Source organism: Argiope bruennichi, chromosome 2 (assembly GCF_947563725.1).
Source record: "Argiope bruennichi chromosome 2, qqArgBrue1.1, whole genome shotgun sequence".
NCBI classification, from domain to species: Eukaryota; Metazoa; Arthropoda; class Arachnida; order Araneae; family Araneidae; genus Argiope; species Argiope bruennichi.
The window spans coordinates 135,433,798-135,458,927 of NC_079152.1; the positions used below are offsets into that span (position 1 = coordinate 135,433,798).

The 25,130-nt window shown below is 31.0% G+C and overlaps 1 long non-coding RNA gene and 1 other non-coding gene across 3 annotated transcripts in view; both read left to right on the plus strand.

The window, feature by feature from the left end:
• The window catches only part of LOC129962071 (uncharacterized), a 56,245-nt gene that overhangs the window by 2,949 nt on the left and 28,166 nt on the right, over positions 1–25,130 (plus strand). Inside the window, exon 1 of one of the 2 annotated variants that reach the window (XR_008783877.1) lies at positions 12,511–12,640. The exons of the other annotated variant lie outside the window; for it this stretch is intronic. This is a non-coding gene — a long non-coding RNA (uncharacterized LOC129962071). Of the gene's footprint in view, positions 1–12,510; positions 12,641–25,130 lie in introns of those variants that run through there. 2 annotated transcript variants of the gene reach the window in all.
• Trnat-agu (transfer RNA threonine (anticodon AGU)) lies at positions 22,036–22,109 on the plus strand. Its single transcript has one exon. It is a non-coding gene; the product is annotated as a tRNA-Thr (tRNA).

The window sequence follows — 25,130 nt, forward strand, 5'->3', positions numbered from 1 at the left end:
GAGGTAAACTCCAATAAAGTGAACTCCGGCCGCACGACGCTAGGTTTCACTGGTTGCAAGGAAATTTTCTTATTTTTCCCCTCTCAACAATAAAAAGTGCATGGTACTTCTGAAAAAGTAATACATATTTTTATAACTTACACAAATATCACCCAGAACTTTTAATGTCTAGTGTAATCGAATATATATGGGGTAGTCTCCCTATATCTATACTTATAATAAAGCTCAGTGTGTGTGTGTGTGTGTGTGTGTGTGTGTGTGTGTGTGTGTGTGTGTGTGTGTGTGTGTGTGTGTGTGTGTGTGTGTGTGTGTGTGTTGGCGCCCTACAGCCCAGACCGTTCGACCAACAGCTACCAAGTTTGGCACATGTATACCTTGGAGCCTGGGAATGTGCACCTCAGAGCGATTTTTTGGGGAGATTTTTAATTAGAATTTTTAATTAAAAAAATGTTAGCGTTTTTCCGCTATAACTTCCGAAAATATTATGGCACAAAAATAATCTTTACATCAAGTTAAAGTTCAAAAACTATCTTTTCAATAATACCAATGTTTTAAAACATAAATAAAATTTCTATTTTTAACGAATTTTTAAAACATAATTTAATTATATATTTCAACAATTTATTTCGCCTAAAATCAAATTTAATCTGCACGTACAAGTTACGAGTCAATAAGAAAAAATTAGCTTTTATTAACGTGTTCCATCATATTGATAGAAGCTCAAATGAAAAAAAATTAAAGTTACATAAAGCAAAAACATTTAAATATAATCGTGAAAATTTTTAATGATTTAAGAAAATATGTAAGAAATAAAATATATATCATTGAATAGCTAATTTTTTTATTTGTATAAAGCAGTTTAAAATGTTTTTGTGTGATAATATGCTACGACATTATTGTACAAAAATTTAAATATTTAAATCAATTTTAAATTAATTAAAAAAAATTGAAATCTCCTATTACAAATTTCGTGTTATCATGTGAGAACGTTATTACTTTTTAAATCATTGTTTGTCTTAATTAATTTAAATCATTTTTGTCTTAATTAATTTAAATCATTAACGAGTTTATACCGGTTTAAAACAATCACGTGATTATCAGATTACGTATGCGTCTATATTTAGAAAATGATTTTTTTTCCCCCACCTCAAAATCGTTCAGGCTCCAGAAATTTATCTCGAGGCCAGATGTTTTTATTTATTTGGATTTGGAATGATCACGTGACTGTTGTATTGCGCAATCGTCAACTTTTAGATAACCATGCTTTTCTTTTTTCTTCCCCCCCCCCGTCTCAGAATCGTTCGAACTCCTTTTCTCAGCTAGAAAAATTCATAATTAAATCTATCACATTAATAGAAGTTGAAATTTTAAAAAATGATTAAATATTATTGCGAATAAAATATATAAAAGTGTAAAATTCAGCACGTGTCTGTCTGAAATGAAAAAAAAAAATTTAAATATGATATTTTCTAAAAAGTAAATGGAGGAACAATTTTTTATGATCTTTTACACTATCTATATTATTAATTCAATAAAACAGTCTAATCTAAGGTAAACATGGCTTAATATATATAGGATAATCATTCAAATCAGCTCCCATTAGCTACTTTGGAGCATACATCTATTAACAAAATGGTCTAAATGAAGTAAATGAATTATATTTTATGTAACTTGAGTCAATTAATGTTCCGATGACTCACGAATTTTAAATGTTTACATAGGTCCCTTCATCATAGGTACATTCATCTGTCCCTTGAATCATATTTAACAAAATATTCTTGAAACGTGAATATTTTAAATAAAAATTGTTGAACTCCATCAACTAAATCAATCACTAAAACTGACTAATTTATAAAATTTGAAAATCACTCTTCTATAAAGACTGGCAAATTTAGACCACTTCATTGACCGTCTTAAAGAAGATACACTAATCTTCTGTCATGGCTTCTAGCCAGTGATTGGCCTATGATTATGAAAATGTTGATTATTCTAAAATTGATATATAAAAATTTCAGGAATTGGTCAGATTTGATAGCAGAAGACAGAAACGTTTATTTATTTATTTCGCAGAATACGATTCTTTAGGACAAAAGTTCTACGTAAAATTTAAACTACATAATTTTTTCATAAGTACATTTACTGACTGAAATAAAATATTTTCATTTACATCACTTAAATATTTTGAAGGTAAAACTAAAAACTGAATTTTACGATGAATCAGTGAAATTTTTGTTGGCTAATTCTTTAAGACGTTATATAAGTTACGGTAATTATTCGGCAGTGCACATACAACTTCAATGCCGAGAGACACTGCTTTCAATTTTCATATTTTTTTAAAAAAAAAGACATGGTTTGTTTCAATAAAAAAAATTTTAATATAAATTAAAATTTAACATTTCCACTCTAATTTAAAGTTGAAATTTTATGGGTGCTGACAGAAAATTAAAGAGAGAAATAAGAAATACAATGAGCTGAACTGTTTAAGGCATACATAATAGTATGACTGAATTATATAACTACCAAAATCTGAAACTTAAAAATATTTTGCAAAAAAAAAACTATTGAGAGATCAAGTTATATAAAATATTTAATTTAAAATTTTAGCGATCATTAATACCGGCGAACCAACTGGTCGCCAAAGGCGGCTAGTTTTCTAATATAACTGTCCCCTCCTCTTCATAAATACTGGAATCTCTTGTGTAAGGCTTGTGGCACAAATGCTCAGATTTTTATTTTCAGTGTCTTGCACATCAGTGTTTTATGTTTTACAATGTAGTCAAGGAAAGTGCATGACATTTTAGATATATATAAATCAAAATTTGGCAAAGAACTACGATTTTAGTTACAAGAGCATATATCAAATTGCATTTATCTAAAACCTTTTTGTGTGTGTGTGTTCATGATGTGGGACATATATGGCGAATGGACACTTCTAACGACGAATCATAGTCAAATGGCGGGGATAAATAATACTGCAATCACCAAGCTTTCTCGTCCAACTCATTTGAAGATGCTTGAAACCACCCACGTTTAGTATGTTCGAAACCAGCGCAATCGCCGATCATTCAAACCAGAACCAAAGCCTTCTTGCTCACGTAGCTACCACTCCATAAAATATTTCTCTACCGATAATTTTTTGAAAGAATTGAAAGGTCACCGATAATTTTTGAAAAATTTGTTTAAATCACATGGCACGCAATATTTTAAATTCAATATTTTATTGCTATGGAAACTACTACAAATAATTTTAATTTTAATTAATATTTCTTTGAAATTGAATCTTTTTTACAGAACTACTTTCTTACTCAAATTATTATGCAATTCGATAAGCGCATTTAACAAACAAGTCGGAGAGTATTTTTCCTAAACAAATGAAAAACACACAATCTTTCGACCATCTTAATGACTTATTACGTGCGCCTCAATAAAAATAGCTCTCTTAAGCGACAATAAGTAAAATAAAGTTTTATCTGTTTGCAAATATTCCCTAACTTATCATTCCCTGCTTCAGAAAGCAGCGACGGAAGCAAAAATAGAACTTCTGCCTCCCGATAAATGTTAAGGTCGTGTCAAGAGCACATTTCACAAGTTTAATTTTAGTTGTTTTTAAACTTGACTTGCGATAAAAAGGGTGTCTTCACGGATAACAAGCCGCACGACAGGTGCACGTGACCACGCTCTGATAGAGAGGGTGAAATCGCGGACCCGGTGAACTCCCGACAAGGACGTACAATGTTCAGCTTTTCTGAGAAATTCCGTGAATTTTATACAAGAGATCGAATTTCCGTAATTTCTGTATGGGTCCTGTAGATATTAGGGTATGGTGGTGAAGCAGATTATGAGGAGGGAAAGAGTAAAATGAAGCCTATTCAGTTCATCTCGGGAAGCTGATCACTCTATACATGATTCATCCTGGAAACATTAACTTCTGTAAGAGTTAAAAATGAAAGAGACTTGTACAAGAAAATGAGAGAGGCTGCAATATCGGAGATCAACCAAATGGTCTGGTGCATTAGAAATTCAAATATTTTGAAAGACTTCAAACTCACTATAATAAGAGAATTCTTTCAAAATATTAGCCTACAATATTTTTCAGTAAGATTGGTTGCGCTAGAAACCCAGATGTACATAATATCTCAGTTTATAACACCGTACGATCCCTCTATAAATGAGTGCCCATCTTTACACTCGGCTTTTGTTAGATAAACTGTAAAACTGCTTGAAGTGCGAAAAGTGAATATCCAATAATTCATTGAGATAGCTGAAACGGATTATCCCTTTTTCATTGACTCTTATTTCAGTATGACTTGTTATAGAAATATTACATATGCTAAATAATCCCAAGGTTAAATTTTCCAAATTTAGGATATATTTAAAATAAATTTTCCAAATCAATTGCCATGTTACTTATACTTACCTTAGAGCTGAAGATGAAGATGAAAGACAAGAGAGTCTAGGCGCTTCGTCAGACTCTCCACCCCTTCCTCCAGGAAATTAAAGTATAAAATAAATATTTGTTAAGTATAAAAGTATAAAATAAATCATTTTGTTAGGAATTTACTTTAAAATTTATTTATTTGTACTATCAGTTTACCTCTAAGAATGAAGATACGCAAAACGAAGGTAAAAAAAAGTATTGGCAAAGTGCCAAGAATCATCTTATTGAAAGCACGTGATTTTAGGAACGAATATTTTCCCTAAAATCACGTTAATCTGTTGATTAGACGATCTGTTGAACTTCTGGGTCGTTTTTATTCAACGCTGGCAAAAATGTCTACAAAATCGAAAGAGTTGTGTGAGTATAAAAAAACAACATTATCCGTCTTCGAAATGATGGCTTAGCATATCGCGAAATTGGAAATGAACTGCAAATGAGTTTATTCACTGTCAGAAGTGTCGTCAAAATGTTTCAAGAAACGGGATCAACAGAGAATTAGGTCAGAACTGGACGGCCTCGAATATTGTCCACAAGGGAGAAGCGTGGCATTATCAGAGAAGTAAAAAAGAACCCAAAAATAAGTGCGCCTCAATTGGCCCAACAAGTGGCAAATACTTCGCAAAAAATATTTAGCGTCCAGAAAATTCGAAATGTTTTATATGAAAATGACTATTATGAAAGAGTAGCTAGATAGAAGCCTTTCATTTCTGAAAAAAAAAAAAAAAAAAAAAAAAAAACAGGAAACTTAGACTAGCCTTCTCAAAAGCTAACATTGGTCGGCCAGACGAATTTTGGAATTAAGTCATATTTTCGGATGAAGCGAAATTCAATATTTTTGGAGTGATGGAAGAATAGGTATGGAGAAAGCCGAATTCTGAATTTGGAACACGAAATGTAACAGCTACTGTGAAACACAGTGGGGGGGGAGCTACTGGGGGGGGGCTGTATGGCAGAGAATGGAGTCAGTAATTTGCATTTTATTGAAGGTAAAATGACTGCACTTTTACGTACATCGAAATATTGAGCTGTAATTTAAAGGCGAGAGTTCAAAAGCTTGGGTTGGAAACGTCGTTTGTGTTTCAGTAAGACAACAACCCCGAGAATACCGCGTATAAAACACGGGAATAGTTACTCTACAATGCACCTCGCCAGTTAAAAACACCACCTCAGTCTCTGGACCTTAACTCAATCGAAAATTTATGGCACCAATTGGATTTACCTGTCAGGAAACACAAAATATCATCTAAAGAGAATCTGAAAAGTATATTCCTCCAAGAATGGCAAAATATACACAGTGATACTACGAAAAAGTTGGTTTTGTCAATGAAGAATAGATTACAAGCAATCATAAAAGCGAAAGGTGTGCATACAAAGTATTGAATATGACCTGTATTTATCTACACTTCGCTGCTTCATTTTTCCAATACTTTTTTTACAAGCTTATTGCCGTTTGTGCTCCATTTTATTTTTGAAAACCTTATTAAAATAAAAGCTTCATTTTATTTTGAGTTTTTATTTCCTTTATACTTCATTATATTATGCTTAAATTATCAGACATTTAATCAGTAATTTTATTTTATCAGTAATATGTTTAAAGTTTAAATATAAGCAATTGCCAATACTTTTTTACCCACTGTATATATATATATATATATATATATATATATATATATATATATATATATATATATATATATATATATATATATATATATATATATATATATATATATATATATATATATATATATATATATACAGTGGGTAAAAAAAGTTTCCGTACGGAAGACTAAAATAAAAATGAACTAGCATAATTTCTAATCTTTGCTTTTTATCTTTATAAACTACTTATACATTGTTAATATGAGTCTTTAAAAGGGAGTTTCATAATAAATTTCTCTTTTTTACAAAACTCAACTAGACCGTTTGCAATTTTTAAGATAAATGACGAAGTATCATGCAAAAAAAGTTTCCGTACGCAATATGCAAATTTCTCCTGACGTGTTCTACAACTAATCCACAGTAAATATTCGAAGTTTGATGGTTTGTCAGAGTAAAGAATACGACATAACAACAGTTGTTTAATTCCAATGTTTCGCTGATCTTCTTTAAATGGAAATTCAGAAATCCATTCGAGAGTTAGTGATTCGGTTGCGAAAATATGGGTTATTTATGAAAAAAAATCAGTGAAATGACTTACAAACCAAAGTCTACAGTGCAGTATATTATTGAAAGATACAGTGATGTGTAAAAATGTGAGGAAGAACTTCGAAGTTAAATAGCTTGCATAAAAAAAATATCATGTGTAAGGTGCAAGATAATCCCTCGGATTAGTACATTTCAACTTCCAACTGATGTAATGGTTAATTAAAACATTAAATTCGCATCTTAAATTGTGAGAAATATCATTTAAGAAAAAGGTTATAACGGATGTGGGGCCCGTAAGAAGCCTGTTATAAGTCTCTGCTACAGAAAAAGTGTCTCGAGTTTACAAAGAAGCATATAAGCAAGCGTCTATCTTTTTGAGAATCGGTCCTTTTTAGTGATGAATCAAAATTTGATATCTGTGGGTCAGATGGTCGAGTTATGATCTGGAGGGAATCAAAACAACATATATTATTTAAGAACTTATTTGGAACTGCGAAGCACGGTGATGGTTGGAACATGGTATGAGGGTATATAAGGGCTGCTGGTGTTAGAAATTTATATTTTATAGATGGAAATATGGATAGGTACATGCATCTTGACATTCTAAAACAAAACGTTTTAACCAATGCAGAAAAACTGTCCCTTGGAATGGACTTTACTTTTCAACAGGACAACGATGCTAGGCACACCTCTAAGATTTGTCAAGAGTAATGTCTCTATCATGTTAAAAAACAGCTTCATAGCCCTCCCCAGTCTCCCGATTTAATCCTTATAGGACATTTATTGGAAGAAATCGGTCGTGAACTAACAAAATATGACATAAAAAACAAAGTTGAACTCAAAAGGGTCATTCAAGACATTTGGAGTAGTATTTCTCCAGAAACAACAAAAAAACTGATGGGGGTTATGCCACAACATTTGAGAGAAGAGAAAAAGGCCAAAGGAAGACCTACCGATCATTAAATGCAAGTTGGTCAGCATAAAAAATGTTTTTCATGTACTATGTAAATACCGTACGGAAACTTTTTTATTCTTTATTAGTGGCATTTTTTTATTCTTTCAATTTGAGTATTTAATTTTCTTCATATTTTTTCCTTTATAATATTCAAAAATAATAAATGAAACTGTGTTAAACCAATTTTAAAATTTTTATTTTCGTAACAAAATATTTTATGCCAAAAATTAAACTTTTATTAACAGTCATAGCTGCGTACGGAAACTTTTTTTACTCACTGTATGTGTGTGTGTGTGTGTGTGTGTGTGTGTGTGTGTGTGTGTGTGTGTGTGTGTGTGTGTGTGTGTGTGTGTGTGTGTGTGTGTGTGTGTGTGTGTGTGTGTGTGTGTGTGTGTGTGTGTGTGTGTGTAGTTTTAAATCTGATTTAAATCCTAATTATTTTCCTAATTTTTATCTTTATTTAACTCATATTAATTTAATTCTAAAATGATCTCTTATTTTCTCATCCAATTCCATCTTTTTTATTTAATTTATGCTACACAAGCTCTGTAAAACTGTTTTAATCAGCACTTTCACACACTCTATGTGAAGGGATGAAAATCTGCCAAGCTATGCAAATTCTTTTAAAACATACCTATAATTCCCTTTCTTAAGACTGCGTGTGTAAAGAATCCCTATCAAAATCTCGTTGTAAAAACTAACGAAGGGGAAATTTCGCTCTCTTCTGCTCTTGTATACGTTGGTGAACGAACGTCAGTTTTGTCATCGCTTCTTGTACATAAATTGTGCCTCCCGGGATGGAATAAATCCAGTTTAAAAAATTCAAAATGTCTTCGTCCACGCTACAGCTTAAAAAATACGTGTGTTTTTACTTTATATATACATATACAGGGTGTCTCAAAAACCTTGACCGCGGCTTTTATTCCTGAAATATTGATCATTGACATATACTGTAAACTACAAATTTGTGTAAAAAAAGGTGCAAATTGCTACGAAATCAATTAAAGTTTTCTGTGGATTAAACTTTAAAAAATACAAAATTTAAATTTTTATACGGACCTCGTACAAAAAAATTCCCTGTGAGTAAAATGTGCCACATCCTCTAGTAAGGTCATGTACGAAATTTCAGCATTTTATCACAAAAAGTCTTAAAGATATGAAACTACATAAATGCTGACTTAAACCACTTTTCTATGCCTGGATATGAGTTCGCAAAGAGAAAAAATCCTGTCTGATGTTCGTGTTTTAGGGGTTATACAAATTAACAAAGAAACTAATGATTGAATAAATAAATAATAATTTTACTATTTATTTGTTCAAAGGTATTAAAAATTTGTAGAAATAATAATTTACAGGAAAGATTACATAACTTAAAGGAAAGATTACATATGGTTTTTTTCCAAGTTCACTGACTGTGCTATTTTTAAGTTATATTCTGTCATTCATGATATAAAATTTTAAAGTATTTTTCAGGAAGAATACAGTTTAAAATTTGTATTTAAAACTAAAAATATGAAGCATATTTAATTTTCTTATGATGCATTCCTGTGTCGCGTCATCTGCACTGAAGCTGTAAACATTTGCATTTTATTTTCTGATTGATCCTTCTCCAACTTTGTTTTAACATATCTTTGAGAATTTTCACGATAAAATTCTGAAATTTTGTACATGACATTATTAGAGAATAGGGCACATTTTACTCACCGGGAAATTTTTTTGAATGGAGTCCGTATAAAAATTTAAATTTTGTATTTTTTTAGCTTTAATTTCCTAAAAATTTTAATTGATTTCATAACATTTTGCACCTTTTTTTTACGCAACTTTGTAATTTACAGTATATGTCTACAATCAATATTTAAGGAATAAAAGCCGCGGTCAAGGTTTTTGAGACATCCTGTATATAACACTAACGTATGTGGCACAAAAATCGCCTTTAGTACTTATTATCGAACGGCTACAATCAAATATGAACAAACCATCGTGTCATTTTCTGACTGCTTCATTGACCGTGTTTTTATAGCTTCATTGAATGCGAAACTTCTCTTAGCTAATTAACGAAGCTGAAGAGTATTACTAGAAATGTTCCGGAGAGAGTTTGGCATGTCATCGAAAAATCCATTTAGTCAGAGGAGGAAAGTTGTAGAAAAAAATCGAAAAATAAGCTTCACATAAAAAAATTAATTGAGCACAAAAATAGATTTAACCTTCGCCAGATGTATAATTGCTATGACTTGCCTGTGGAAATTACTGCTCGTATCTTCCAAAACAATTATCGGTACAACTTAAATATTAATGTACGGTTTCTAAACAAATACGTCAAAATCGTTCCAATTTTCTAAAAACTCGCCGAAAGCTCGCCATCTTGAATGAATGCCAGAAATGGTGACAAACGGTTTCTAGAATTGCAATAAAAAATTGTCACGGTTACATTTGACAAGAAATTGTCCGAACAATTCAACTTTGCCTGCCGTACATTAATCTTGATTGTAGTCCAATTATCTTAGGAAAAATTATCTTTGTGCCCAAAGAATTACTTTTTTAATAATATCAATTTCATTTCAACTCAATATTTCCCTTAGTTTTAATAATATTTTTAAATTCAATTTGTTACACAATCTGTAACAATGTTTTTTAATTGATGTGGTATAATTTGAACACACTCGGCAATTTTCAATCATTTGCTTTTGCCATCTTAACTCCATAGTAGGTTCCACTTTTATTTCGCAATATTTATTCTTTTTAATTTGTAGTAAACTAATTAAATTGAATTTATGTTTTTCAGTCATATCAAATTACATGGGGAATTTTAAAAAAAATGCATTTTATATTAATTATTTAACAACCCAAAAAATCAATAATATGGGCGAGGAAGCTGGACTTCAAAGGCTGCTAGTTTATATAAACTTCAATAAAAAGTAAATTTAATAAACAATTTAATGTTCAACACATTTTTACTATGTTCATGAGTTATTTTAAATTAAGCCTTTTCTATTTATCTACTATGATTCAGATTTTCTGGCATCTGTGTTTGCCTACGATATTACTGAAGTAGACACCTCGGTATTTATACATATTCTAATAACAAAGTGAACGTAATGAAACCTATAAGAATTTGACTAATTATATTGATGCATTTTTAATATTATTTTAATCATCAATTGAACTTGCACTTTTCATAAACTTTTTTATTTGATAACTAAGAAAATAAAAATTTTAATTGACCTGATTTCGGGCCTTTTTCTGCCTTACGACCCCTAGGTAGTTAGTTGCCTAGTCTACCCAGTCCTAAATTCGTCACAGAAAGTCATTGCTCTTTAAAAATTCCACATTAAACTTGTAGGAAATTGGAAATCAATGTAACATTTTAATTCCATAAAACTTTTACTGTTTTTTGATTGATTAAATTTTTATTTGCTTTCAGAGTTTTCAGTAACTGTTAAAATAAGTATTTGTAATATATTCAATAAATAATTGTTTATTTACTGAATTTTATTGTTCCGTAAAATTTAAAGAAACATGTTTCTGTAAAAAATTTTTACTAGGGAGCACCTCAGAAATGGAGGCAGCTACCGGTATAGTGGTTGGTTCTCGCCATCCTAGTGGGTATAGAAACGGTGTGGAGTGGTTAACCCCACCTGATTATGGGACGTGCCACTTATAGCAGAGGTTGTGCTGTAGCCGATGGTGACCTTAGGATACAACTTCAGTTCCAGCCAATGCTGTTGCGGGGGTCCGGTTTATTTGGATTTTTCCGTGTGCCTTGGAGACAAGTCGGAGTAGCTTTTTATGATATCACACATACAAATTTCTAAAAAATGTATTATTATTTTTATTAGTTTGCAAAATCTTATACTCAGTAAATAAACTTTGATATTTTATTGTTGCAGAACTTATTAACTGAAAAATGCAACTTTGTACTGGCAAAGAAATTAAATTCTGAGAGAATGAGATAAATTTTAACACTGGAAGAAACTCTATAGGCTCAATCTAATTCAGACAACATGGACACATTTTTATGGGCACAATGAAATTAATTAAAATTTAACGATACAAAATTAATACTTGTCTTACAGATGTGATGTAATAAAGTACTCAGAAATGCCGGGGTTCTAGAAGCAAGAAATCCTATTTAGTCTTTAATAAATGAAACACAAAATATCATTGATTATTATTATTGAAATTATTGAAATCAATTGTAACAAAATTATAAACTGACTACTTCAACCCACCGGAAGACACATGGAAAAAATTGAATGACCGCCGCAATAGCCATACCCGGCCCCAGTACAACCCTTCTCTAAAGAAGTACGTCCCGTCATAGACGGGAGGAGCGTGACCCCCACATTTCATGTACCCACAAGGGTGGCGAGAATCAACCACCATGCCGGAAGCTTCACATCCACAATTACGAGGTGCCCCGTGTGGAACCAATTTTAGCAAAAACAAAACTAGAAGGATGTATTATATATCACCCACAATTTAATTATAACTATGCCTGCAAATTATATGTCCTGAGCACTGTTAAAGTCAATTTCAAAACCGAATTAGATTTTATTATCTATTTATGAAAGCTAAACGTTTGATTGATGCATAGGTTTATTTTAAAGATGATAAAGCGTCCATTTGCAACAAAAAAAAATCAGATGCAATTAATCCTTTCTCAGCACACATACTATATTATTTTCACTACAACCAAGCATTCTTGTAAGAAACATGCAAATTTGCTTGCAAAACATTTCAATTAACAACACATAAATTAGTAAAACGTAATTGTTGATAGAGAAAGCAAATGCTGCAATAATAGAATCTGAAAAAATGTAATTCATACTTCACTCAATTTCACGATATTTTATTTCAAGGTTCATCAAGGGGAAAAAAGAGTATATTTTTCTTATTAGCCTACCTTGCACGACTGAACTGGAATGAATTCACGAACCGATCACCTGAATATCATTCTCTGGAAAAATGAAGCTGATCACGTGATTGAGCGGCAGACAATTTATCTCCCGTTCCCACCTTTTGTTTTGAATTACTAATAAGTACAAACTGATGTTTATTTGCCCGTAAATGAAGGAGACAAAAAATTGTGTGCCTGTTTGGTAAGCACTCTATTAATTGCTATCACAAATTTATTTGCTCACTTTTCCATTCATTACATGTTCTTTTCTTGCCATATTCGACAGTTTGGCGCCACTCAAGGTAAACAAAACAACGTGCTTGGGAACAAACTAGCTGCGAACACTCGTTGCATTCGTGTATTCTTAAATGACAGAAAAATGGAAATTTATAAGAATTTATAGTTCTGTTTGGTTGTTTGGTGTCGTGAACTTTGTAAAAATGTAATTGTTTTAATTTATCTCTTGCGACTTCAAGCTATCCTGCAGCCATGATCGCTTGTACAGAATATTTTTGAAGTAGAAATTGGATGTTTATGAATAATCTAATGGTAAAATGAAAGCAAGGATACCTTCCCAGATATATTTGATAAAGTTTTAATATTAATCTAATATTTTGTAATTTCTAGAAATTATATTTTTCACAATTTTTTTTTATTTGGCAACTAAGAAATCAAGACTTTTAATCGCATGCTTGCGGTTTTCTTTCATCCTAGCGGCCTTGTAGGAAATCCGTCACTATGGATTCGCTTTTTATTAGTGGGACCGCGGTGGCCTGATGGTAAGGTCTCGGCTTCGGAATCGAAAGGTTTGAGGCTCGAAACCCGATTCCACCAAAGAACGGTTGTGTAAGAGCGTCCGGTGGACGTTAAATCCGTCGGGGATAGTGGAAGTTTGGAGAGAGAGGGGTGCCAGCTCAGATGTCGTCCTCGTCATCCGACCGAGACACAAAATGACTAGGTCTGTCCCAAAATAGCCCTAGTGTTGCTCTAAAAACGGGACGTTAATATAAACAAATTAAAACCGTTAGAAATCATTCACTATGGATCCGTTAATTTTTGCAAGTGGGGGTTCTCTGTATAACAACGTACTTGTAAGTGGAACGCAGACTCTCACGCACCTCAACATTAAGCATTATATAGGAATCAAACCCTGGCCCGTTGTCATGATGTTGCATTAACCATTAATGATAAATTAATATAACTGAAAGTTAATAACCATTAATAATAAATCAATATAATCATATTTTATTCATATGATTTATCAGTTTCTGAACACGCATTTTGAGATACAGGTGTTAGGCAAAACATTATAGGAAAGATTGTAATGTTGAATTTTGCCAGCAATCATTAAATTAAAAATTCTATTGAAAAATGGATTATTGCCCCAATTTTAATGAGCGGCAGTGGTTTCCCCGAAACTTACTCGCATACTCTCTAATAAGCTTTTCATTCTCCTTTCTCTGTATAAAATTGTGGACCTTGAATAAGGCCACAAATACCTTGCATGGCCCTGCTGAACGATAGTTACGAAATATAGATGTTTGGCGTGAATCTAGTTTGTTACTGAATCTATCGTGAGAATATGCATTTTGCTGATCGTTTGACACAAAGATTTGGCAGGAAACTACATTTATAGTTACAAGGTCATATACTGAATTTAATTGATTTTAAAGTCTTTGAGTTACTGTGTTTACATGCAGGCAAAAGTACAGATAGATGACCAAAGGTTTCACGGATTTGCTTCAAAATTTAATTACTATCCATATTTTAGATGCTATATCTGTGTACTAAATTTTATGTCCAGCTCTTTGCATTTTGTAGATAGCGAATTCATTTGAACAGTCAAATATACAGCTTTCTGATGAATAGATTTCGTTCAAAATTTGACAGAAATCTACAAATTTGATTGTAACTCCATGTACGAAATTTCATTTCTCGAAGCTCAAAGTATTTTTGAGTTATCGTGTTCACAGACTGACAGACAAAATACTAAAAATGTGTTTTTTAATTCAGGAAGATTTGAAACGTGGGGTTTTTTTAACGATTACAATGTTTTCTCTATACTTTGTATACAAAAAAGTAAAAATTGCAAATATTCATGATAATTTTCTGAATGAACAAAATAATAATTATTTTCTGATTGAGCAATATGACCATTTATTAAATTCGTAAATCGTTTTAATGCATTATTTTATCTTAAACAGCAAAAAAAAATGTCTTTTCTTTTCCTAGTCCCCAGTAGTAAATTTTTAAAAAAATCTTCATTTTCCGAAAGATATTCTTTACTTTGATTTAAGGACTTTATTATCTATTAATCGTTCACAAAATATTTACAGAGAACTCATTATTACTGAATGACTGATGCTATTCTAGAAATAGACTTATTAATTTAAAATGAATGCCACTTTTTAATCAGGATGGTTTAAGTCACAGGACTTCTTCCTGTCACTTAAGGATTGGAGGACTGTCCCTGGAGTCCTGTAGCTGTTTGGAGGATTGGTCTTCTGTTGACGGTTTTATTCTCGGAGCGAAAATTCTCTCTCATTTGAGGAGTGATATAAAAAATTATGAAAAATTGCTGTTCTGACAGAATTAGTTTAGAATAAATTCCTTTAAGAAAATTAGTTAACTTTAATTAGAGGTTGTCAAAGTCAACTGATTTTCTAGTTAATCTAGCTACTGCCTAATTAGAAATTTAGAGAAGTATCGTATCCCACTGCAAATTCTAGACATGAAAATGGAGTAGATTTAAGCAATAAATTTATAATTAATAACAAGAAGAATTTTCAAAAACTCTTTCAGGAACTAATTAGGATTGAGGGACCTCATTAGTTTTTATTTAAAATTTATTTATCGCTTTATGTAAATTAGCAACAGTATAGTTATTAGCAAACAATACGGAAAATTGTTTTTTTTTTAAATTTCAGAATTAAAATTAATAAAAGTATAAAGTCAGCGATCATGACTCATACTAGACAGACTGGTCTTGCAAAATTATAAAGTGAGTATAAATATAATTTATTTAAATATAATTTAATCAAATGTAATTTAATTAAAATATAATTTAATTAAAATTAACTGCAGTTGTTTTATGAAATTTTAATACTACTTGGTTTATTTAAAAAAAAATCTATAATTTTTATTGTCTTGTATTCGCCATCGCTATAGATGCATTTAAATTGCAAGTAGTCACTTCAACGGCAGACCTAACAAACACACAATCCTTTGGTTATCGAATTCATTCCGTTAAATCCTCCTTTACAACGAACGCTTCAGCAATGTTTTAAGCCCTGGATGATATCTCAATTCCAGAAAAAAAAATTGTTATTGACTGTTTCCTTGTCTTTTAAGCCTTGAAAACCTTATCTATCAAATCCCAGAGAATTATTAATAGATTAGATTGAAAAAAATGTAACGAAAACAAAATTTAATCAGAAAATTATATAGTTTAGACCTCAAGGCATTCAAATAGTTCTTGAAGTGAAAAGACAAATTATCTCGTAAAAGCGATCACGGACTGAAACCCATTCTTTGAGTGGATTGCATTTGAAGATATAACCACTTGAGATAGAATAATAGATTTAATAATAGAAAATGTCGCTTCAAAATATGCACCATATCTAGCTCTACTGAACAAATTTGTACTTCATAACAACTCTTATTGCCTGTCCTGTAACCAGGAAAATGGAATTGAATACATTCTCGAGCACTGTTTGAAATATTCAATTCATAGAACAAACCTTTGGAATAAACTCTCTTAGCCACCAAGAAATTTCGTTTCTTAAAGTTTTGCTCCTAAAAACTTTTTAAGGCGTCATTTGCAAAGGTTTCTTCGGTGATTGAAGCTTTTTGACGTCTATTAACCGTGACTCTCTGGCATTAGGAGATGACAAGCTTTGTTGCTAAAATTTCAATTTATCCATTTCATCAATGTTACAGCTTCACGCCTATGGATGGCGTATCTGTCGAGTACAAAGTTCCGTTAATTCCTTTGTTGTATCAGAACGTAGAGTGTGTAAGAACGATGCTAGCACCTAGACGTGGCACCCGATTGTGAGAGGTGTCCTAATCTGTAATAGTCTACATGAAGTGGCACAAAAAACGTGTCCGAAAATAAAATGGTGTTCAACAGAAAGAAATGAGTAATTATCTGTAGAGAATTACAATCAATAACAATAGAAATACACAAAGAAAAAGTATTGTAATCGTCAAAAAAATTCGAAATGTATATATTTTAGACCTCCCTGAATCTGAAAAAGAGAGAGAGAGAGATGTTTTTGAAATGAATGTTTGTGTCTTTCTATCTGTCTACCTGTCTATTGTTCTAAATGAAATCCATTTATATGAAGTCTTTTTGTCCAATTCTTCAGTGAAAGTCAAAACGATAGCCGCAAAGCGTATAGAGCTAAACAAATAAAATCTTATACACAAGTTTAGCTTCTAAAATGTAGATCCTCGTCAAATTTAGATTCAAATATGTCAAGGAACTGATCCTATGTCTGTCTGTACTTTAGAATACATGTATAAGCGATCATTCAAAAGACCCAATGACTTAAATCTATGAAATTTGGTATATGATCTTATAACTACATCAAACTTTGATTTGAAAAAAGTCTCTAAAATGCACAGATATTTGTGTAATAACCGCATGCCAGCCATTAATCGTTAAAAATCGCGCGCTTTTTGGGCCCTTTAGCATCTATTATTCGCGTATGGCAAGTGGCTAATACATAAATATTGACTTTGTTTATTATGCTACGAAGCACGCAACTCACATGTGATAAATTTCTGAAAATAAAAATTTGATCACTCGTCGCATTCACTATTTTACCCACGGTTCATAATTTAAAAAAAATTATAAAAAGATCCATTAAAGGAGGAGGTCACCTTTATTAGAGAACATGTGAGAAACTTTGTAGGGGGGGGGGTCACTCTCACTGATTTAAATCAAAATTGAAAATATTTATAAATCTGATTATGCAGATTTCCAATGTCAAAAAGAATTTAGATTTTATGCCAGAATTTCGATTTACCAGCCCATTTCGAAGCGCAGTTATGTTATCATTATGGAGAACCTAAGGAGGACATGGTTGCGCTAAAATCGTCCATCCTTATTATTAAATGCAAGATTTTATCAATTCAAAATACATTAATAGAGATTTGCTGAAAGTAATGATATTAAATTTTATCGAGTTCTGTTCAATATGATTATCCGTACGTCTTTAGTTGAATTCGTATTCTTTTTTTTAAATTTATATAAATATTTTGAAAATAATTCAAAACTTTGATTTGTAGAATTATGCTCCTCTAAGAACAATAATGAATATTTCAGCTTTAAAATTAATACTATTGAAAATTTAGGGAAAAAAATTGTTAAAATTTATATTATTTTTCTGGTTACTTATTTTGCCTTTGTTCTTTCTGAAAAAAATTATAATTTGGTGCAATTTTAAAAATAATAAAATAATTTAACATAAGTAGCGATAACTGCTCGTGTTATATCGTGATTCTTTAAAGCTGAAAAGTTTTATAAAATCTTAACATAAGTTATTTTTATTTAGTGATCAAATCAAGTAATGGCAATGAGTGCTTTGCAAAAACTTCATATTATCTGAAATTATATACCTTGATTCCGTGGGTTTTTTTTTTTTTTTTCATTTACAAATTGTATGAAAATCAATTTTCTGACTTATTTTTTTACTATCTATATATTTTTAAATAAAATATTTGGATAATTCTTTAAATGAAATATGTGGGTAATTTCTTTTAAAAATAATGATTGCTACTCTTTTTATCTTTAAATCAAATTTTGAGCATTCGTATCCAATCTCTTCAGTTCTCACACCCTACAGTTTTGAAGTTCCACAAATGTCTTAATTTTCAGGAACTCTAAATGAACAGCAGTAAAGTTAACTCATTCTGAATGAGCATCACTGCCACTCTCGATCCCAAAGTTCCAAAACGCGAAACTAAAAAAATAAAACTCTTTGGATTTTATTATTATTATTGTTTATTCTGTTTTTGAAAGCAAAAAGCTATTCGCTAAACAGCCATTCCTAATATAAAGTGAGTGATATGAACAAAGCAAAGTGCGCAATGCAATTCAATCAGTGGGAGTGGTCTCTTCGAAACTTTCTCTCATATTTTCTAACAAATGTGTTATCTACCTCGCTTATAAAATTGAGGACATTCGGCAAGCCCGTGAACGTTACGAAAACTCATTCTTATTTTCAGAGTTCCCCCACATACGAGTTGTGCTGCTTCATTTAAACCTGCAATTGACTAACACCTTGGAGAATGTGAAAGAACAATCAAAACTCGTCTTCGTAAAGTTCTCATCGATGAATGGCAATTAAGATGGGAAAATAATGAAAAAGGCCGTTTTACTTTCAGTATCTTTTCTCAGGTAAAAAGAAATAGATGTATCGACAATAAATATTTAGCCCAATTAACTGCAAACCATGGACTTTGCCCGCATTATCTTAAAAGATACAGTTTGAGAAATTGTCACTGTAGATGTGGTGATGATTATGATGACATTCCACACTATATTTTCCATTGCCATATTCTTCATCATTTGAGAAAACTTATAAAACCTCAACCAAATATTTCCCAAATTCTATTAAGCAATAAATTGACTTTAGAAGCTCAAAATATTTTGGACTTCCTACATCATAATGAAAATAGAATTTTCCAAATTGAACAATAATTTTTCCTGGTTTGTCAAGCACTGAGGACAGTATCTAGTGAGTACAAGGAAAAAAATGCAAAAAGAACTCTATCAGGCCTTTTGTTCCTGATTCATGGACTCTACCTTAGACTGAGCCATTGTATATATTTATTTTTCTGTTTGTTTATTTTTTTCATTTACTTATTTGTTTATTTATATTTTTCACTTTTTTTTGTTTATTTACATAATTTTTTTATTTATTTTTATTTTTTATTTTTTTCTTCTAAATTTAAATTGCCTATCTTCGGTAAATGTTATTATTTACAAATTATGTTTCAATGATGCTGTCGGAATATAATGTAGACTCTTCTGCTTGGGATATTTAGACCTCTCCACTTTTTCCTCTTTATGCCTACTCTTTTTTTTTTTTTTTTTTTTCTTTTGGCTGTTTTTTGCTTCTAGTACACAAAATTATGAAAAAAAAATTAAATAGCTAGTTCTTTGATAGCTATTTAAATTCGATTTTTAAAAAATTTTATTTATGAGCTTTTACCGGTGTAACGCCACTTTTGGCACACACCTAATCATCATCAGAATACGTCAGAATACGAGTTGTGTGCTCTGTAGTATAAAAAAGAAAACCGATACTTGTGTATTAACTGCATGTCTTCGGCAAAAAAAAAAAAAAAAAATCTAATAAAAAGCAATATATGGCGATGGTTTTTTTTTTCGATTAATGGTTGGCATACGATTGATACACAAGTACCAGAAAACCGAATATGCATTTTGCAAGCATTTTTTCCAACGTATTGGAGCCAACATTCGACATTCAACTACAATTATAGTCAGGTTATCATATTGCAGAAATACAGGCCGTTAGATGCTCAACTTCTTGAAGTATTTGCTTCCAAATGTGATACGAATGTACATTTTCGATACTAAACCCATGTTCTAAATTTTATCTAACTCTACGTTTTGTAGCTACTTTGTTCACTAATTTTGTATTAGCCTGACAGACTTCTTCACAGTGGATATCGCTCAAACTTTGATTTTAAAAAAAAATTGGTGTTGGGTCCATACACCAAATTTCATCCATCTTGCTTAAAGCGGCTTTTTTTTTTGTCCCTAATTAGATAGACAGAACGAGAGTTAAATATAATTATAAAACATGTTTTTATGACTTGGGATGATCTGGAAAGTGGAGATACAACTAAATTTCGAGTTCGAATGTTTAAACAATTACAATATTTTCTCTTTGTATAGGAGAAAGAAAAAATAATGCAATGTATAAAAAAGAGCAAAATTTTAAAAACGTTAAAGAATTGCAAGTAATAAATAAAATGCAGTGTCGCGATAAAATAACCTTGACTATTTAGTTATCTGGAATTAAAATAAAAGAATGGAATGAAACCAAATTTCATACGTAGGCTATGGTGGAAGAGCATTGTTTATTGCTATGCATCTCTGCTCTCTCTACCAATTGAGCATTATTGAAAAATTCCTTCTCCCTGCTTTCCTTGTAATTATTGATTTTTTTTTTTTTTTTCGTTTCAACCGCTATGAAATCTGACCTGTCGAGAACTTCCACTACTTTATTTAAAGTCATTTTTTCTTAACGCTTTTCATAATCTGTATGTGAATTATGTTTCACACCATTCATTAGTTTTAACTGCACGCGCCTCTTAAGCAGGAAAGTTATTTTTGTGTGTGAGAGATCATTCAACGAGTTCCAGTTCATAAATTACTTATGAAAAAAAAGAACAAGTAATAAAAAGTAGTTGTAATCAATTTTTACAATGGGAATTATATTAAAATATCATTTCGAAAAAAAATATAATTTTAATAAAATATTGTTTCGCATTTACTTTAAATATGCAGATGAAAAAGATTTTTTTAAAAAGCTTCACCCTGTTTTTATTATTATTATTCTATAATCTCCTTATTTTTGTTCTGAAGGGTAAACACGGCTATAAAAATATTCATTAATACGATATTAAAAATGAAAACTATTTTATTTTTTCATAATTCCTTTTATTTTCATATATATAAACTATTTGCGGGGTTTTTCCAAGTTAGTCAAACAGAAAATAAATGCTAGCTAGGTAGAAGTAAATAACTATCGAAAATTTCAAATTGATATCTTAATTATTTTTTGAAAAATTCATCTTAGGGCCAAACACCGATGTATCGAAAAAATACCTATAATTACTCTTCTACCATTCCGACTTCATATTATTTTGTTTTATGTAATACGTACTTAAGAGGAATTGAAAAAAAAAAAAAATCTTGTTCATTTTTTAAATGAAAAATATTTTTTCCAAATTTATAATTGTTTCCTAACGTAATCAAGCTCTAGCGTAACTTTAGGCAATATTCTTCTACTTTAATATTAATAAATTTATAATTTAAAGTTTTCCTCCGAGATTAATAGTTCTTTACTTAAGCGCGGAAATCTGGCGTTTCAAATTTCTATTCCTAACTTTTTCATCCTTGTCATTAACATAACCGAGTACAAAATTGGAGACTTATTTTAAATAATCAACACAAAAACTTAAACCAATAAAATAACTGCTATGTATTTTCTCCATATTCTATATTTTTCCATGCCAATTCGACTAGACTATAAAAGGCTACAAATACAAGCACCTTAACATTTGATTTCAACAGTGTCTATATTTGGTCTTAACATAATCAAATTTAGTTAATTAGATCACATGAATTCCAATTTTGCAGCAGAAGTATTAGTTTGTGAAATAAAAAAGTTGTTTTCCCTTACAGTTCTTGTTTATTTTTATTTACTCTCAAGATGAATAATTTGAAAATAAAAGCTAGTACATTTGATTTGTTCCTTAAAAAGCATTTTACTTAAAACATTGCCTTATAAAGCATATCCAATTTATGTATTTCTAAACAAATTTCACACGCGAGGCGCCGTGGCTTAGTTGGTTAAAGCGCCTGTCTAGTAAACAGGAGATCGTGGGTTCGAATCCCACCGGTGCCTCGGGTTATGTTTTTTCCGCCAACTTATTTCTGCTCTTTTTAAATTACTATATTGCAACATTTTTCTCATATTTTCACTTATACGAAAATCTTCCCTATTTATTAAGCATTTTTATCACAAAATTTTACCTATTCCTTAAGTACAATATCCGTATCAAATGAATTCATTTCACTAAAAGAGTTCAATATTTTATCTTTTTTGTTAATCATTAGTTTCTTAAAGAAGCATAAACACTAAAAAGATAGGAAAAATTCATCAAAATAAATTCCCTGGTCCGTTTTTAATTCATATAGTACTTGAATTTATAATCTTTAGAAATTGAAGATATAATATAGTTCATAAGACGTACAATAGATGGCAGCATGGTTTCCACAAAATGAGTTGCAAGATTGAGTTCTAATACTTGTTTTCTCGGCAAAAGGATTAGTTAGTTCTGTTTCTTATTTAGATTCAAGGATTCGATTTCTCTCTAGTCTAGACTAAAAAGAAACCAATTAATTAATTAATAATTTTTAAATGATATTGATGCTTTTTTTGCTTTTTTTTAGTTTTAAGTGTTAGTTTATTTATACATTTCCTAATACTGTGATGTTTAATTACATCATTTTATTTACCGCTTTACCCAGGATATTTTCAGTGATGTTTATGAAATTATATTTAAAAAAAAAATCAATTTTTGAATTTCGAAACTGATGAACAACAATGTTGTAATTAGTCATACTTATCATAAGATTACTTTTGTTCAATAATATTGTTAATAGTTTAGCCATTAATAGTCATTAATTAGCCATTAATTGTTTATTTATATCCTTATTTTAGTGTTCATTTTACATTTGTATCATTATTTTAACAGTAACAAATCGATCAAAACAGTTTGACAGGCATCAGTATGTGGGGAGTAGGACCGGGTCCTCCATTGGAACAAAGAAATATCTTGTGGAGGGAGAGGGAGGAAGATCATTAAGAAAAAGCTTTTGAAATTTTCTCCCTAATGGCAACTTTCTTTACGCATAGCGAGCTTTACTGTACGCATATCGAAGCTAAGTATTGGATGCCGTTGTAGAAGCCTTAGTGCTACGACAGTCGCCAACGTTTTTGAAGCTTTTGGTGATATCATTGCTTTTGGTCATTTGTGTAACAATAAATTACAAGATTTGAAAATCGATCTGAAGGAAGTGTATCTCGTTTTTGCAAGAAGTCAGAATGCGTCTAAACCGAAAACATTTTTACATCTGCAACAGTACGTTTCTTGATTTGCCGACGCACTTTTTGAAAAGAATAGATTGATTAATATTGCTTGCACTCTATCAGTGTCAATATGTGCATCTGAAAAATGATTCAGTTTATTTAGAACTATTAAATATTATATATGCACTATATGGTTCAAAAGGAGACTTCAAAGTCTCGTGATCTTTTTATTGAACAACAGTAGTTCAAAACAATTAGATACACACTATATAGTAGAAAATGTTTACAGCCTACTGTCATCATGTTGTATCAGGAGAAATGTGTGATAAATTGTTTCCAAAAACCAAATTCAACTGTATTAATATCATCAGGACCGACTATCGTGATTTGGTTTACTATGTAACACAACAAAATTAAAAAGTTCGTCCATTTATGCTTATATAGTTTTGTAATATATTTGTCATCATTTAAAAGTGTTATTTTCTTAATATAAAATGTAGCATTGGATAGCCGGGATTGAATACAAAACAGCTCTATATATTTGTAAATATTTAAATGTTTTTCTCACATTTAAATATATCGCTTTAATATTCTTACATATGAAATCCTTGTGATGAATTCACTAAGAAAAATGGTAAAATACTGCAAAATCAATTCAAAACTTTCTCTCATACTCTGCAATAAATATTAGTTACCTATTTTTCCTCCATCGATTGAAGCCAAAACTTGACATAGAACTGCGATTACAGTCACAAAATCACATACCGAATTTGAAGTGCGGAAGTCTTTGCGTTTTCGAATGATAGCGTTTACATATTTCTGAAAGTACAAACCGACACACGGTCAACCTCTCATTGAATTTGGCTCAAAATAGTATGTGTCTACACTATAGATATTAAATATGTGTAACGAATTTTATTTTTCAAACTCTCTTCATTTGGCTGCTGTCGTGTTAACGGCTGGACAGACAAACTTCTTCCGAATAGGCTTTGCTCTTTTTTGCTTTTTTTTTTTTGACAGAAATCTACAAATTTGTTTTAATGACCATATACCAAATTTTATCTGTCTAGCTCAAAGCGTTTCTGAGTTATCTTCATCACAGACAAATGGACAAATGGTAAAAATTTCAAAACTCGAATTTTTTGACGATCACAATATTTTATGTGTACTTCGTATACGAAAAAGTAACTGAGATGTGCAAACAACGCGCTACCACATATGGACTCAAAGATTAATGAACTGATCACCAAATCCTATTTCTATTTTCTGTTGGAACCTGAGATAAATTTCAAATTGCTCAAATTAAGTAAAAGGAGTTACACGATTTGAAGTAGAGATAGTTATTTCTTCTGAAATATGTTCGACTCGTATAATAAGCTACATAGAAGGAAAAAAAATTATCTACAGGATTTTTTAAAATATTTTTACACTCCATTCACACAACGGATATTCAAGTAGAAAAATAAATAAAGTTTTGGCGAAAATGTGAGAGGATCACCAACGTTAGGCTACTATTCAACAGCAAGTCGAGCCCCTCCGCCGGACAAACTTTGCCCCTTCCTCCCCTTCCCCCTTCGTCGGGCAGATCTTGACTATCTGTCGGAAGAACTCAAAGCCACTCTTGACAACTAAACAAATTATTATTTTCGCGTATTTGATGGCAGTACGGGCGTTGGCGCACTACAGAACAAATCACTGGATTTAAACCTTTCAATCTTGATACACATCTACTTTGCGAGTTGGATATATGTACCTCCAAACGAGTTTTTTTTAGATGTTAATTACAATTAAAAATTAAACAAGGTTCTAGCTTCGGGTTGGTTTTGTTTGGCA